The following is an 18,175-nucleotide window of genomic DNA, read 5'->3' as shown; positions in this document are numbered from 1 at the left end:
CTTTGTGTAAAAAGTACACAAAGTTTAAGAATATAATTTCTGTAGTATTTTTCTCTTGAATATGATAATTATACACTTAGTGACAGGGGCTCACCCCTGTAATCCTAGCTATTCAGGCGGCTGAGATCTGTGGATTAAGATTCAAAGCCAGCCCAGACTGACAAAACTGAAATCTCATCTCCAACTAACAAAAAGCAAGAAGTGTAATGGGGAGTGGTAGGGGGTGGGGTGGGGGGGGGTTTCAAGTGGTAGAATGCCAGCCTCATACATGCCAAGCAAGTAGTCTACCACTAAGCTGTATTCTCAGTCCTGAAAAAGTTTATGTAACACTGGGGCTTGAACTTGGAGACTTGTGTTCAAATGTTTTAGCATTTGAGCCACACTCCAGCCCTTTTGCCTTTTAGTTTGTTTTTCGATAGGGTTTCATGCTTTTGCCCAGGCCAGACTCAGACTGAAATCCTTTTACCTCCTTATTCTGAGTAGCTGGAATTGTAGGTGTGAACACCTGGATCTCTATGAAAATCTTTTTTAAAAAGAAAAATGACATAGAATGTTATCTATCAGCCTTCAATACTCCAGCTCTCTCATACCCCTTATGAGTCAATGTTTTTCTTCCTTTATAACCATCTTACTCTTTTATTTTTATTTGGCACTTTTGGGGATGGAACTCAGGGCCTTGAACATGTTAGGCAAGTGCTCTACTAATGAGCTGTGGCTCAGACAACCACTACCCTTTTATGCCTATATTTTGCTTCTTCCTCTCTCTCTCTCTCTCTCTCTCTCTCTCTCTCTCTCTCTCTCTCTCTCTCTCTCTCTCTCTCTCTCTCTCTCTCTTTCTCCACCCCCCCCATCCTGGGGCTTGAACTCAGGGGCCTGAGCACTGTCCCTGACTTCTTTTTGCTCAAGGCTAGCACTCTACCACTTGAGCCATAGTGCCACTCCAGGATTTTTCTGTTTATGTGGTACTGAGGAATTGAACTTGGGCTTCACACACTACCACTAAGCCACATTCCCAGCCCGCTTCTCTTTTTTAATCTTTTCTTTTCTTTATTTACTTTTTGAGTTAGCACTGGGGCTTGAACTCAAGGCCAGGACAATCTTCCTTAGCTTTTTCTGCTCCAGGCTGGTACTGACCACTTGAGTCATATACCTCCATTCTGGAATTTTTACTAATTAATTGAGATAAGAGTCTCCTGGATTTGTTTTTCCAGGCTATCAGTGAAGCAGAATCCCCTGAACTCAGCCTCCCGAGTAGCTTAGGATTGATTACAGGTGTGAACCACTCATGCACAGCCTCTCAAATTTTATATAAATGAAACTATGCAATATGTTCCCTTTTATACTTGGGTTCTTTCACAAAACAGGAGATTCATTCATGATTTGACAGGTAATAGAGGTTTTCTATTTTTCCTTTCTTTTCTTCTTTTTTTTTCCCAGTACTGGGACTTGAACACAGGGTCTCAGGTTTGCTAGGCAAAGGCTCTACCACTTGAGCAACAAACCAGCCCACATTGTTTTTCATTGTGGTAGAATATTTTGTTGTATGGAAAGACCACAAGTATTTATTCATTCTACAGGAGATGGATGTAGTGGGTATGTCCAGTTTGAGGCACCATTCTTATATGTGTTGCTTGCTAGACACAAATAGAACTACTGATCATTAGGTAAGTATATGTCCAGCCTTGAAATACTCTCCACACGTTTTCCAAAATGATGATTTCCAAATTAATATTCCCTCCCACTAACAGAGTATATGGCTTCCATAAGAATACAAAATATAATACCAGGGGCTGGGAATATGGCCTAGTGGTAGAGTACTTGCCTCGTATACATGAAGCCCGGGGTTCGATTCCTCAGCACTGCATATATACAAAAAGCTAGAAGTGGTGCTGTGGCTCAAGTGGTAGAGTGCTAGTCTTGAGCAAAAAGAAGCCAAAGACACTGCTCAGGCCCTGAGTTCAGTCCCCAGGACTGGCAAAAGGCCGGACCAGGGGGGGGTGGGGGGGCTGAGAATGTGGCTTAGCAGTAGAGTGCTTGCCTAGCATGCATGCAGCCCTGAGTCCAATTCCTCAGCACCACATAAACAGAAAAAGCCAGAAGTGATGCTATGGCTCAAGAGGTGGACTGCTAGCCCTAAGCAAAAAGAAGCTAGGAACAGTGCTCAGACCCTAATTTCCAAGCCCTCAGAACTGGCCAAAAACAAAACTAAACTAAACTAAAATATAATATTATATTAAAATTCAAATGATTATACATAACTTCAACTATAATCCATCTGTGCTTTCAAATTCTGTTTCATTTTTTTTTCCATTCCCAAGCAAACATGGAGAAAAATATCTAAGAAATCTCAAAGACTGCTATGTGCCAGTGGCTGATGCCTGTAATCTTAGCTACCCGGGAGGCTGATCTCTAAGGATTGTGGTTCAAAGCCAACCGGGTCAGGAAAGCCCATGAGACTCTTATCTCCAATAAACTACCCCCTCCCCCCAAAAAAGCCAAAGTAGAGTTGTGGCTTAAGTCTTAGAGTACTAGCCTTGAGCAAAAGAAACTCAGGGACCTAAGTTTAAACCCCAGGACTGGCAGGCGCATGTGCGCATGCACGCAAACACACACACACACACACACACACACACATCTCAAAGACTGTAAGGCAGGAAGATGACATCACAGGTCAGAAAGTCAAGAAACTAGAGCTATCATTTTGTTCGGAGACTTGGAGGCTGGCACTGCAGTATTCAAGCCTCAGTTTTCTTATCTTTAAAAGTAAAGCAACTGGATGAACCATTTCTAAAGTTCCTTTTGGCTCTAAAGGTCATGATTCCAATGTGAAAAAATGTGGATGTTGTAATGTTAAGTGAAAGGAGAAAAGCAGCATGTGCCACTACTTAGGAAAATATTATTGCCCAACGGCAGAAGGGAAAAAATACACAATGCTTGTGTTGTTTATTTCATATTTATTTTCTTTCTGTTTTCAACAACATTTTAAAAATCTGTGGTTTATGTAATTTTAAGATATGTCTCTGAAAATATAGGTGATATATTTATAACACTTGGTAACAATGTTAATATATTATATGAAGCTGGGTGTGGTGGTGCATGCCTGCAATTCTCATTACTTAAGAGATAACAATTGAGAGGATCTTGGTTCTAGCCCAGCCAAGGCAAAAAGCTCTTAAGTAATGAAGATTGGTTGTGGTGGTATGTATCTGCATTCTAGCTGTACAGGAAGCATAAAAAGAAGAATTATACTCCAGGACAGCCCAAGCATAAGTATGAGACCTTATTTTAAAATACCTAAAGAATAAAGAGCTGGAAGCATAATTCAAGTGGTAGAGCACCTGCCTAGCGAATGAGGCCCTGAGTTCAAACCCCATACTAGCAAATATATATATATATACATATATATGTATATATAGTACACAATATATACTACAAGATATGTTGTATATTATATGTATATACTATTTATACATGTATAATACACATTTACTCTGTATGTACTTGTTACATATTTTTGTTTTGTTTTTGTTTGTTTTTTGCCACTCCTGGGGCTTGGACTCAGGACCTGGGCACTGTCCCTGGCTTCTTTTTTGCTCAAGGCTAGCACTCTACCACTTGAGCCACAGTGCCACTCCTGGCTTTTTGTAAATATGTGGTGCTGGGGAATGGAACTCAGGGCTTCATGTATGGGAGGCAAGCACTCTACCACTAGGCCATATTCCCAGCCCAAATGTACTTATTATATATTTCAATTTAAAAGTTTTTTTGTTTTTGTTTTTGTTTTTTTTTTTTGCTGGGTGCTGGTGGCTCGCACCTGTAATCCTAGCTACTCAAGAGGCTGGGATCTGAGGATCATGGTTTGAAGCCAGCCAGGGCAGGAAAGTCTGTGATACTTTTGTCTCCAATAAACTACTCAGATAAAAGCAAGAAGTAGCACTGTGGCTTAAGTTGTAGAGTGCCAGCCTTGAGAAAAAGAATCTGAGGGATAGCGTCTACGCCCTGAGTTCAAGCTGCAGGACCCCCCTCACACACACACACAAATTTTTTAAATAAAATAGACTTTATATAATATATCCTATAGTGTATGTACTTATATATTGTTATATATAAATATAATTATATATTGTTACATATTATATATAATCTTAACCTTAGGATTAACTACTTTTCACTCTTAAATATCATATAAAATCTAAGATATTTCCTCTGAATATATCTTCACCTTAAATTCTTAGATGCTTTGAAGTTTTTTTTTTTGTTTTATTTCATCTGTCTTGGGGCTTGAACTCAGGGCTTGGGCGATGTCCCTGAGATTTTTTTTTTATCAAGGTTAGCACTCTACCACTTTGAGGTGCAGTATCACTTGTTGCTTTCTGGTGGTTAACTGGAGATAAGAGTCTCATGGACTTTCTTGCCCAGGTTGGCTTTGAGCCCTGATCCTCATATTTCAGCCTTCTGAGTAGCTGGGGTTATAGGCATGAGCCATCAATGCCCAGCTCTGAAGCTTGTTGTTGTTTTGTTCTGTTTTTCTGGTCCTGGGGCTTGAACTCAGGGCCTGGGTGCTGTCCCTGAGCCTCTTTCTGTTCAAGGCTAGCCCTCTATCACTTGAGCCAGAAAACCATTTCTGGTTTTTCTGAGTAGTTTAGTGTAGATAATAGTCTCACGGTAGGGGGAAAGGAGGAGGAGAAAATGAGAGAGGGGTTAACACTGTTCAAAAATAAATGTAGGGCTGGGGATATAGCCTAGTGGCAAAAGTGCCTGCCTCTGATACATGAGGCCCTAGGTTCGATTCCCCAGCACCACATATACAGAAAACGGCCAGAAGCGGCGCTGTGGCTCAAGTGGCAGAGTGCTAGCCTTGAGCGGGAAGAAGCCAGGGACAGTGCTCAGGCCCTGAGTCCAAGGCCCAGGACTGGCCAAAAAAAACAAAAAAAAACAAAAATAAATGTACTCATTACCTTACTTATGTAACTGTAACCCCTCAGTACATCACCTTTACAATAATTTTTTTTTTTTTTTTTTTTTGGCCAGTCCTGGGCCTTGGACTCAGGGCCTGAGCACTGTCCCTGGCTTCTTCCCGCTCAAGGCTAGCACTCTGCCACTTGAGCCACAGTGCCCCTTCTGGCCATTTTCCATATATGTGGTGCTGGGGAATCGAACCGAGAACTTCATGTGTAGGAGGCAAGCACTCTTGCCACTAGGCCATATTCCCAGCCCTACAATAAAATTTTTTAAAGAGTCTCACAGACTTTCCTGCCCAGTCTGGCTTTGAACCACAATCCACAGATCTCAGTTTCCTGAGTAGCTAGGATTACAGGTGGGAGCTACCAGAGTCCAGCTTGAAGTTTTGTTTGTTGCTTTGTGGGTTTGTTTGTTGCCCATCCTGAGGCTTGAGTTCAGGGCCTGATCGCTGTCCCTGAGTTTCTTCATGCTCAAGGCTAACCCTCCAGCACTTGAGCCACAGTGCCACTTCTAGACTTTTCCGGTTTATTGGAGATAAAAGACTCATGAAGTTTTCTGCCCAAGCTAGCTTTGAACTATGATCCTCAGACCTCAGCCTCCTGAGTAGGCTTCAAGTGTTTTAAATTGCTTTTTGCAGTGACAAGAATCAAACCCCTGACTTGACACATACTAAACAAAAGCTCTGCAATTGAGCTATATTTCATTCTCAAAGCATTTTAGTATCAAATCAACAAATACTTACCAATGACTTGCTCTGGGTCACACACCGGGATTGGTTCTGAAGGCCTAATGGGAAAACTAGAAATAGGACTCGAATGTCTAGGTATTTATCACCTACTGCAGGGGACAAACACTTGAGCAGATAGATACAGGAAAAAGGCTAAGGTCTACTATTTTAACCAACTTGGGAAATTATAGCAAGAACTTTCCTCGGTTTGGGGAGACAAGGAGGAACTTCCTAGAGGTGATTCCAGCATGCCAAGCAAAGGGAGGCAAGTACTTTTACCACTAGGCCATATCCCAGCCCCGCCAAGCAAAAGGGAAACCAGGGTGGGAAGAGGTTTCTGCACAGATAGACTAACTAGGGAACAGCATGGAAGCTGGGAGAAGTTTTGGATGGTTCTGGAACATAAGTAGTTCAATGGCGGGTGGTTAATGGACAGCCACCAACACCCAACTTGCTATGGTTTTCTGATAGGGAGCTAAAGGGTGGGCAAAGGTAGGACATGGCCAGATGCTGGCGGCTCATGTCCTTAATTCTAGCTATTCAGGAAGCTAAGGCTGAGGGTTGCAGTTCCCAGCCCGGCCACGCAACAAAGTCTAGGACATGCTTATCTCCAATTAACCAACAAAAAGCTGGAAGTGGAGCTGTGGCTCAAGTGCCTTGAGCACAAAATCTCAGGGACAGTGCCCAGGCCCTCAGTTCAAGCTGCAGGACCAGAGCGCGCGCACCCCCCGCCCCCCACCCCCACACACTCACAGAAGAAGGCAGAAGAAGGCAGACACATTGAGCCTGAGGGTCTCTTTGGCCATTAGCAAGAACCAAACAAGGTTTAACTCCAGGAAAAGTGCCCAAGGGTCCTTCCTGGAAGGGGACACAGGAGGTGCCTAGGTCTGGCCCAGAGGGTGGAAAAAATACAACTTTCGTTCAATTAGCGTTGGGCGTGATCAGTGAACACAGGAGAAGAAACCAAGGCCAGGAGAGCAGGCAGCAGAAATGCATTGTTACATGTTTGTGTGAAAGAGAGGCATGGCCACAAGGCACAAGGTAACAATCCAGTATCCAGCCATCTCTCACATCTCTGCATCTCACATTCTGCCTTGTCACTGGCCAGCCACTCTAAGGATGTACTTTACTCCCATGTGACATTGGGAACATGTTAGTGTCCTTACACGTCAGCCAAAGTTGGGAGCTCAGTTGGAGGCAGTGCCAGCCTTCTCCATTTGGCTGGTGACATCTTTTTTCTTTTTTCTTTTTTTGGCCAGTCCTGGGCCTTGAACTCAGGGCCTGAGCACTGTCCCTGGCTTCTTCCCGCTCAAGGCTAGCACTCTGCCACTTGAGCCACAGCGCCGCTTCTGGCCGTTTTCTGTATATGTGGTGCTGGGGAATCGAACCTAGGGCCTTGTGTATCCAAGGCAGGCACTCTTGCCACTAGGCTATATCCCCAGCCCGGCTGGTGACATCTTAATAAAGTCCACAAGGCCTATAGTCAGAACCTGACTAGACCTCCTGAGTGCAGTTCATTCTGGGACATTCCTGCCACTTGTCTGCCCAGCCCAGGCATAGCAGATGGCAGGCTGTTGTCTTCTGCCAGAAAAGGCCTAGGCCCTCACTAAGATTCCAGAAACTTAACCTTCAGCCCCAGAGTGCCCCTAACCATTAGGCAGGAAGTTGATATAAAAGTTGGTTTGTTTGCATTGCTAGGGATTGAACTCAGGCCTCATACATGATAACCAAATGCTCTTTCACACAGTGACATCCTGGCCTGCCCCTCCAAAGCATCCTTCATGATTTTTCCTCAGTTGTTACTAAGTATAATGATAAAAATCTAGCTGGGTACCAGTGGCTCACACCTGTAATCCTAGCACTCAGGAGGCTGAGATCTGAGCATCATGGTTCAGTGCTAACCCAGGCAGGAAAGTCCATGAGATTCTTCTCTCCAATTAACTACTAATGTTTGGGTCTGGTGTAACATACCTGTCATTCTCAGTGAGACTGGAAAACACAAGTAAGAGGATTGCAGTCCAGGCTGGCCAGGGCATAAAATGTAATTTTACCTGGAAAATAATCAATGAATAAAGGGGTTGGAAGTATAGTTCCAATCCCTTGGAGTTGACTGGTAGTGTTCTAGCCTTGCAAAGGTGAGACCTGGGTTAAATCCCCAATATGAAAGAGAGAGAAAGTGAGAGAGAGAGAGAGAGAGAGAGAGAGAGAGAGAGAGAGAGAGAGAGAGAGAGATTGCTCAATATCCTACAGTGTGCCGAATACAATGAAGAATGATCCAGGCCAACATATTAATAGAGCTGAAACTGAGAAAAAACAGCTTGACTAAGGCAGGGTCACTTGGAGTCAGGGCTCAGATTCAACATGAATTGCTTCACTGTCTGCTGTTTGAGCCCACTCAGAACGGGCAATGCAGCTCTGTGTAAGAGCCCAGAGTGCTTCAGCTAAGGTTCAGGAAAGCAAGAGGCCTGCAAGCTGGCAGACAATGGAGCCCAGCCATTTCAGGGGCTCCCTGCTCTGTGCCAGCTTCATCCTTGGTTGAGTGCATTCCAGGGTGAGTGAGCCCCTTGTGGATTCCTGCATAATTTCTTGGCCTCGTGGACTGTGTTTCAGGGAACCTGGGGAGGTTGATGGCTCCAGGCCGCTGGTGTCTCAATTCTATTTCTACCTGTTTGCCTGGTATTTGTTATCCAAAATGGGAAATTAATAATTCATCTTACAGGGTGAATTATTCAACAGGGGGCAAAGGATTGCTGGAAATGGTTGGCATTACAAAACCAGATCCTTTCTTTTTCTTTTCTCTTTTTGCCAGTCCTGGGGCTTGGACTCAGGGCCCGAGCACTGTCCCTGGCTTCTTTTTGTTCAAGGCTAGCACTCTACCACTTGAGCCACAGCGCCACTTCTGGCCTTTTCTATTTATGTGGTACTTAGGAATCAAACCCAGGGCTTCATGTATGCTTGGGAAGCCCTCTACCACTAGGCCACATTCACGGCCCTTTTTTTCTTCTAAAGGGAGAAGTGGGGGAGGGAAACTTGACAGCCAGGCTGATTTCTGAATTAAAATGACTGGTTGGGCACCAGTGGGTCATGTCTACTCAGGAGACTGAGATCTAAGGATCCCAGTTCAAAGCCAATAAAGGCAGGATAATTGGTGAGACTCTTATCTCCAATTTACTACTAATAATCTGAAGTGGATCTGAGGCTCAGGTGGTAGAATGCTAGCATTGAGTGAAAAATCTCAGGGACAGTGCCTTGAGTTCAGTACTACACACACACACACACACACACACACACACACATGCACACACACACACACACACACACACACACACACACAGAGTAGCTGGATTTGGAATTCCTGACTCATAGGACTTCAGGGCACGTGGGATAGTTGAAATGTGCCATGTCTAAAGTTCAAGAGCTGCCAAATGTGCTAGTATTAGAAGGGCCTTACCTTCATGAATGGGGTTAGGTGCTCTTCTGCAAATGCTTAACAGAAGAGTGAGTGCAAACCACTGGCGCTTCCATCTTCTGCCTGGTGAGGACATAGCATTCTGCTTCTCCAGAAGATCAAGGTATCATGTTAATAGCTGAGAACAGTAGGAGAGTATGATGGCACATGCATGCAATCCCAGCTACTCAGGAATTGGAGATCAAGAGGAGGCCATCCTGGGCCAAAAAGTTTGAGACACTCCCCATCTCAATCACCAAGGCAGCCATGATGCTGTGTATCTGTGATCCCAGCAGGTAGGCTGTAGTAGAAAGATCATGGTTTGTGGCCTGCCTGGGGAAAATGCCAGACCTTCCCTGAAAAAGAAAGTGAAAAAAAAAAAAAAAAAAGAATGATAGGTGCCTGAGGCCCTGAGTTTGAATCTCCATATTGCCCAATCTCTCAAAAAAAAAAGAAAAAAGACAAGAATAGTTCTTTTTTTTTTTTTTTTTGTCAGTCATGGGGCTTGAACTCTGGGCCTGGACACTGTCCCTGAGCTCTTTTTGCTCAAGGCTAGCACTCTACCACTTTGAGCCACTATGGTTTTTGAGTTGTTAATTGGGGATGGGAGTCTCATGGGGACTTTTATGTCCAGGCTGGCTTCAAACCACAATCCTCAAGTCTCAGTTTACTGAGTGGCTAGGATTACAAGGGTGAGCCACCAGCGCCCAGCTTCTTGTTTCTCTTTTCTGTTGTTATTTTACTTGATCTTATACTTTTCAGACTCCAGAACAATGAGAAGCAAATATCTATTCTTCATAAATTCCCCAGTATCAGATCAGAAATTCTCTTATTGAAGCACAAACAGATTAAAAGAGCATGGAAAACAGTTGTATCTCAACCTTGTACCTCCTTCATATGGCCCTGTCTCAGGGCTAAAGCAATATAAGGAAGGGACTACCAGCAAGGATTTATTAGATGCTTGCTGTGTGATCCTGGATAAGTTATTGCCTATCTCTGGGTTATAGTTTCTTTACTTGGAATTGAAAGAGTTAGCCTACATTATCCTTCAATTAGCACTTCAATCATTCATTCATTCAGCAAATTATTATTATGGCTATTATTTGGGTACTATGGCTTAAACTCAGGGTCTTGTACTTTTGCTTGGCTACTACTTGCTTTGCTTTTTTGCTCAAGGATGACATTCTACCACTTGAGCCACGTCTCCACTTATGACTTTTTTGCTGGCTAATGGAAGATAAGAGTTTCTTGGATTTGTCTGCCTGGGATGATTTAAAACCTCGATCCTAACACCTCAGCCTCCTGAGTAGCTAAAATTACACAAGTGAGCCGTGGATGCCCAGCTTCCAGTCAAAATTTTTGCTAGTCAAGCAGAGTTTTATGTTTGAGCTGACATCAAATCACAATCTCCTCAAAAATAAATAATCAGGACAAAAAGAAAAAGGGAAAAAAAGGAAGGAAGGAAGGGAGGGAGGGAGGGAGGGAGGGAAGGAGGGAGGGAGGGAGGGAAGGAGGGAGGGAGGGAGGGAGGGAAGGAGGGAGGGAGGGAGGGAGGGAGGGAGGGAGGAAAGAAGAAAATAACCTAGGTTTGGAAGTGTGGCTCAGTTGATATAGTGCCAGCCAATAAGTGAAAGCATCAGGTACCAAGTTCAAGTCCTAGAATCAGACCTAAAAATTTTTTTAAATAAAAATGGGTTGGTGGGGCTGGGGATATAGCCTAGTGGCAAGAGTGCCTGCCTCGGATACCCGAGGCCCTAGGTTCGATTCCCCAGCACCACATATACAGAAAACGGCCAGAAGCGGCGCTGTGGCTCAAGTGGCAGAGTGCTAGCCTTGAGCGGGAAGAAGCCAGGGACAGTGCTCAGGCCCTGAGTCCAAGGCCCAGGACTGGCCAAAAAAAAAAAAAAAAAAAAAAAAATGGGTTGGTGGTATGGCTCAGCAGTAGAAAATCCGCCTTAAGCACCCTGAGCTTAGACCCCAGTACTGCAGAGGGGGAGGGGAAGAAAGCAAGTTTAATCTTGACATGAAACAATGATCTCGCTGCCCTAGCACACTCTGCAATTTAAACCATGTTCCAACCTTGGAGGAACTGGCCCTACGGCTCTGTTGTCCCACACTAATGATTATGGAGGGACTGGAGTGCCCAGTTGCCACTTGGATGGGTGATCTGAGTCCAATGTCTCCAGGCTGCATAGGGAAAACAGAGCTACCCTTTCATTTCCCTGGGTGGGGCTTTAGGTGGCAGCCAGCATGGAGACGTTAGTCCCAGTGCCCATTCTGCCACCCTGCAGCTGCCAGGTGACTTTAGACAAGTCCCATCCTTTCACTAAGATTCGATTTCCTTATCCATAAGAGGTTTGCATTATACATTCAATAAGGCCTTTCTTCCACTTGAGGATCCACTTGCCCTCTGATTTCTTAAATGTGTCCATTTGGGTCTAATTCTCCTCTTTCTGTTTTTTGTTTTGTTTTGTTTTGTTTTGTTGTTGTTGTTTTGTTTTGTTTTTGCCAATCCTGGGCCTTGGACTCAGGGCCTGAGCACTGTCCCTGGCTTCTTTTTGCTCAAGGCTAGCACTCTGCCACTTGAGCCACAGCACCACTTCTGGCCGTTTTCTATATATGTGGTGCTGAGGAATCGAACCCAGGGCTTCATGTATGTGAGGCAAGCACTCTTGCCACTAGGCCATATTCCCAGCCCTCCTCTTTCTGTTTTTTACAGAGCAGTGATAGAAGGCAAAACAGCTATGAGTTGGGAATTATAATGAAAAGATAACTAGCTGCCTTCCAATCAAACGTCCCTTCTGAGAAGATAAGAGGTCTGATTTTTTTAAGTTGTTTATCATTTCCATTACTTAACACACTTTTCTCACTACAACCAGAGGGGCAGGGAGACTGACAAGCAGATGTTTGGTTATTAGGGACCCTAGGAGATGATTTGAGACTTTCACTACAGTGATTATTCTCTAGATTCTTCCAGAGTCAGCAGAAACTTTGATGAACTCAACAGTGAGCAGGGGAGATTGGGCAGACACAGACCAGAGGCCTATTGAAAGTCTGGCTACATGGAAAACTGCTAGGATAGCAGTTGCTGGCTGGGAACAGTGTGGATTATGAAACTAATATATTTATGTAACACTACACAAAGAGTATTCAACTGCTATTATTTCATTTTCTCATGAGGATACTTCTTGGCTGATCTACAAACAGATGAATCTCCTTAGTAATCTCCCTGGTTTTCATAGATCATGTGTTAAAATGGCCTCACCAAAAAAAAAAAGAAAATCTCCAGAGACAGGAAATAAATGGGTGGTTACACACAGATGAGGAGAAGGGCATATTCCTCTCTCTTTCAAATTAAAATTGGCCATATTCGTTGATTCAACCAATAGAATATGGAGGAAGTGATGTCATCTGAGTTCCAGAATCTACAGCCTTAAGAAATCTAACAGCTTTTGCTTTTACCCTCTTGGGGGTCTGGTTATGGCTTAACAATAAAATATCTAGCCAAGCACCAGTGGCTCACACCTATAATTCTAGCTACTCAGGAAGCCAAGATCTGAGGATAGAAGTTCAAAGCCAGCCTGGGCAGGAAAGTCTATGAGATGCTTATCCGCAATTACCCACAAAAAGTTGGAAATGGAGCAGTGGCTCAAGTGGTAGAACACTAGCCTTGAGAACAAAAGCTCAGGAATAGGGCTCAGACCCTGAATTCAAGCCTCAGGGCTGGCACACAAAACAAAATGAACAAACAAATTATGTATTTATGTATATTTATATATATAAATCCTAACATATAATATATAAATATATAATACATTTGTATATGTTGCATCATATATAATTATAGTTTTATATATAACTATGTAGTTATATATAACTAAATACTATATATTTGCTTTATATAATATATATATAAAATGAAACATCTCCCATAGGCACCAGTGGCACTATTTTGGAAGGTTCTGGAAACTTACAGAGGTGGGGAACCTTTTTCTACCAAGGGCCATGATTGTGGGCTGTACAAAATTGTTCATACAAGCAGATGGCAGTGGGCAGCCTATAAAAATCACATGTATCTGTCTTGTCATGTACCAAAGGATTTTGTGGACCTTATATGGCACACAGCCAGAGGTCCCATGCTCTTCTAGGTGAAGCCTAGCTGGAGGAGGTAGGCCACTGGAGGGGCATGTCTTTAAGGTGATGCCTGGTCCCCAGGCCCTTCCTCAGCTCTCTGCTTCTGGGCCACCATGAGGTGAATAGCATCTTCTTCCACATGCCCCTGTCACCATAATGTCCTGCTGAAGTGCATGGGCCAAGCAAACATGAACTGAGTCCTCGGAAACTGGGCGACAAAAGACCTAGTGACTCATGCCTGTAATCCTAGCTACTCAGGAGGCTGAGATCTAATGATCATAGTTCAAAGCCAGCCTGGGCAGAAAAGTTCCTGTGAGACTCTTATCTCAAATTAACCACCAGGATACCAGAAGTGGTGCTGTGGCTCAAAGTGATAGAGCACTAGCTGTGAGCAAAAAGGGCTCAGGGACAGCCATCCAGGCCCTGAGTTCAAGGCCCATGGCCAATTAAAAAAATTAAAAGACACCTTTCTTTCTATCTTTTTTTGTTTTACCTAATCATGGTTCCCTGAGCTTTTTCACTCAAGGCTACTGCTCTACCACTTGAGCCACAGCCTCACTTCCAGCTTTATGTGTGTGTTGTGGTTAATCGGAGAAAAGAGTTTCATGGACTTTCCCTACCTGCGGTGGCCTCAAATCATGATCCTCAGATCTGAGCCTCCTGAGTAGCTAGGGTTATAAGCAAGAGCCATCAGTGCCCAGCTCATCTTCCTTTAAGTTGTCTCTATAGGGTATTTGGTTACTATAGTGATAAAACTGACCAACATAGGAACCAAGCCACCCTGTAAAAACACAGGCTTGGCCAAGATTTCTCAGTCTTTGCCCTATTGATGTTTTAGATGAGGTCAGTTTATGTGCTGGGGCCTGTCCTGTGCATTATGGAATGTTGAACAATACCCTTGACCTCTACCTCTGAGATGCTCCAGTTGTGATAACCATGGATATCTTACCATCTGTCCCCTGTGAGAGAAAAATCACTTCTGCCTTTAATCACTGGATTAGATTACTAGAAATCATGTGATTTCTGTGGAGTTAATCAGCACTCCATTATGGTAACACATTTCTGAGATAATCAACTTACAAAGGGAAATAACTTATTTTGTCTCATTTATTTATATTTTTTATGGTACTAGGGTTTGAACTTAGGGCCCTACGCTTGCTTGCTTTCTTGCTCTGCTGGCACTTTTCCACTTGAGCCATACCTCCAGTCTGAGTTTTGCTGGTTATTTTGGCAACGAAGTCCATGGACTTATCTGTTTCAGTTGGCTTTGAACCTCAATCCTCCAGATCAGTCTCCTGAATAGTTAGGATTGCAGGCATGAATCACTGGAATCTGCCTTCTTGGTTCACACTTGTGAAGATTTCAGAGCATGGTCCTGTTGTTTTGGGCCTTTGGTGGCATATTAGGACAGAGCAAACAATTCATATGTCTAGGAATCAAAAGAAGAAGAGGCTGGTGTCCTATAATTCCCTTTGAGGGCACACCTCCAATGACCTAAAATCTCCTAAGGCGCCACCTCTTGAAGGTTCCATCACTTTCCAATAACTCCAAAACCTGAGGACCAAGCCTTTAACACATAAGGAACACTCCCTGTTCAAATAATAGCATTGGATAAGGAGACAATCCTAACTTCCATTTGGACATCAGTGGGAGAGATGTCTCTGTAAGAAGTAATCAAATTGCTACTGGAGGGAAAACAGAAGAAATGAACACTGGATGGGTTTCTCAGGATCTAACCCAACATCAGTGCTCTGCAAACATACTTGCTAGAGGACTGAAGAACAAAAAAAGTCAACACTGATTCATCCCAGGTGATCCAGAGTGTCTGGGCCAGGCAGGACTCGGGCACACCTATTCCTTTGCTAATTATTAGCTCCCATTATAGACAATTTTCTTTCCAGTCATGATTGGTTATTAGCATGGTGGACACATCCCTCCTTTGCCAATCCATGTATTTGCTCCTAAAGGATGTTAGTTATTTCTTTTCATCTGGAGGAATATACAGGCCAAGACATTCCTCTGTATTTGTGTGCAACTTAAGCATGATTTGAGGCTTCTCCTGTTAAATTGGCCTTTTAATTTTGGTTGGACACATTTTGGCTCAGACAAGGATGCCTCCTCCTTTGGAAGCTCACGTTCCTTAATAATCTCTTCGAACCAGTCAGGCCTGGTAGTTCACATCTATAAGCCTACCTACTTTGGGAGCTAAGTTTGGGAAGGTCAGGATTCAAGTCCGGCCCATGCAAAAATCTCATGAGATGCCATCTCAATCAAGAAAAATTGTACACGGTGGTGTGTGCCGGTCAGCTATGCAGGAAGTGAAAACAGAAGGATCGCAGCCGAGGGTGACTTGAGCAGACACAAGAGCCCCTATGCGAAAAAATATCAAAAGTGAAAGAGCGCTGGGGGTGTGGTTCAGGGGTAGAACACCTGCCTAGCAAATGCAAGGCCCTGAGTTTAAATTCCAGTGCCAAAAATTTCGAGCCCTTCTTCTTCAACAGCCTTATCACTCATTAATTTTAACTCTTCTTGAACTTACAAATAAAATTGCAGTTTGTGCATGTTCATCTGCCTTCTTTCTCTCAGCATCGTGTTTATGCTGTTGACATGTCATGACTTCTTTTCTGAATTCAGTTTGTAAAATGACGGCTTGAGGAGATGAAAACTTAGGAATCTGAAAAGCCGACTTGGGGTATGGCACTTGGTGGGGAGAAGGGGCGTGGTTACATCTTGAAGGACGTGTCTTGGGGCGGAGTCTTCTGTGTGGGCGTGGCTTCCGGCCCGGAGCCCCGCGGCAGTTGGCCTCGGGGGCGGGGCCGAGCTGCGGGCACCGGGGGCGGGGCCGGGCTGGGGCTTCCTGTTTGCGCCTGCGGAATCGTCGTTTGACCCCGGAAGTTCAGAAGCTGGGCGAGCTGTCACCGGGATCCGCGGCGGCGTGGCGGCGGCACATCGCCGGTAGTGGAGCCGCTGAGGTGAGTTGCGAGGCTGGGTTCAGCCGGATGCAGAGTCTGGGGTTCGGAAGGAGCCGCGACCGTACCTCGAGTGACCTCGGCATCCTAGTCCCAATGCCTCCACCTCCGGGCCTAGACTTACCCTGTCCCAGGGGCCATGAGCCGCACCCCCGAGTCCTAGGCCGCCCGACCTAGGAGCCCAGAGTTCGAGGCTCGGCCTCAGGGTTTTCTTAAATGAATTTTCCCCTCCCCTTTGCTTCCGAGGCTTCAATTTCATTGGAATTCATTCATACATTCAGCAGGTATTTATTTAGGTACGGGGCACAGAGTAGGGCGTTGGGAATATAAAAAGAGCTAGACAGCTGTAAAGTTCCTGCCCTCAGGGAGTTTACAATCAATGAAAGTAAATACGTAGGGTTTTTAAACTGGAAGACTAAATACTTTAGTTCGATCTAGGACGACTTCCAGAGACTGTAATATTGCATCGACTATTTTTTGTTTTTGTTTTGCTTCTGTTTTTTTGTTGTTGGGTTTTTTTTGCTAGTCCTGGGGCTTGAACTCAGGGCCTGGGCACTGTCACTGAGCCTCTCTGTGCTCAAGGCTAACATTCTACCACTTGCCACAGCACTACTTCTGGCTTTTTCCATTTATGTGGTACTGAAGAATCGAACCCTTTATGCATGCTAGGCCAGTACTCTACCACTGAGCCACATTCCCAGCCCACAGTAATATTGCATCGAGACAGGTGAGTGCTAGCAGAGAAATTTCCAAAGTTAATTCATTTCTGTAGCCATAAAGTAGCCTCAGAGATGTTTGCAGGCCATATTATAATTGATGTTTGTAACAAGCTCCCCTCCTAAGAAAAACCCTGCTTAACTTTTGGCTGCTGCTGCATTCTTCTGGTAGGGAAAGGGGAGGGGCAGTAGAGTGGTCAGCACAAATATAGTCATGATCATTGTCCATGTCCCTTTGGAACAGTCTAGCCGTTGCCTAGTTCATTTAGATGAAAACTGAAAAATCTCTTTGATGTCCTCCTCAAGTCATTTCTCTGTGTTAAACACAGCTAGAACCTTACCTACCACAGACATCATGGTATTGGTTGGTATCTTGTTGTATGGCTATTAGATTTATATCTGTCATTCCCACAAAGAACTTACCAAGGGTAAGTCTAAGCCTGTCATTTACCAACTTTAGTGTTCTCTGGTCATCAATGCCTATATTATACAGTAGTGTTTACTCTTCACTGGTTCATAAGAGGTTGCCTATCACCAGGTTATTACCTTTTTCTGATTATGTCTCTTCCCTCCTCATGTGGCTCTTCATGGCCTTCAGATAAAAGGTCAACATTTTTAGCCTCTCATTTGAGGCTCTTTTTATTGTTTGTTTCTTTGTCAGTCCTGAAGCTTGAACTCACAGCCTGGACACTGTCCCTGAGCCTCTCTGTGCTTAAGGCAAGCACTCTACCACTTGAGCCATAGCACCACTTCTGCCTTTTTCTGTTTATGTGTACTGAGACATCGAACCCAGGGCTTCATGCATGCTAGGGAAGCACTCTACCATTAAGCCACATTCCCAGTCCTGAGGCTCTTTTTATACTGACTCCATCATTCCTATCAACCTTTTCTCTCCTTCCATCATCTTCTCCTTGACCTGTGTTTTCAGTAACATCAGCTGTCTCCCTCTTCCTGCAAAGCCACACATTTCATGGCCCTGAGCCTCTCTGTTCATGTTTGTTCTCTCTTTGCAATGTCCACCTTTTTCTCCTATCCTTTAACATCCAGGTTATGTCCCCTTCTTTGTAACTTTCTCTCTTTCTCCTGGGCTCCAATTTGACAGTTTCTTGGTACAGCTCTAACATATGTGTTCAGGGCCCAGAATGTGTTCAGGGCCCAGAATGTATTCAGTTGGTGTTTGCTAAATAAAGGAGGAAGTCCATGGTGCCTGTTGGGATTT

General features: G+C 44.2%; 1 protein-coding gene across 2 annotated transcripts in view; it reads left to right on the top strand.

Moving 5' to 3' along the window:
- The first annotated feature begins 16,140 nt into the window (after window positions 1-16,140).
- The window catches only part of Ascc2 (activating signal cointegrator 1 complex subunit 2), a 42,503-nt gene continuing 40,468 nt past the window's right edge, over window positions 16,141-18,175 (top strand). For both annotated transcript variants that reach the window (XM_048343261.1, XM_048343260.1), the window contains exon 1: window positions 16,141-16,243. The gene's annotated coding sequence lies outside the window, so the exon portion shown is untranslated. The remainder of the gene's footprint in view (window positions 16,244-18,175) is intronic.

Source organism: Perognathus longimembris, chromosome 3 (genome assembly GCF_023159225.1).
Source record: "Perognathus longimembris pacificus isolate PPM17 chromosome 3, ASM2315922v1, whole genome shotgun sequence".
Lineage (NCBI taxonomy): Eukaryota > Metazoa > Chordata > Mammalia > Rodentia > Heteromyidae > Perognathus > Perognathus longimembris.
Note: the sequence above shows the minus strand (reverse complement) of the source record. Positions and strands in the feature narration are given on the sequence as shown.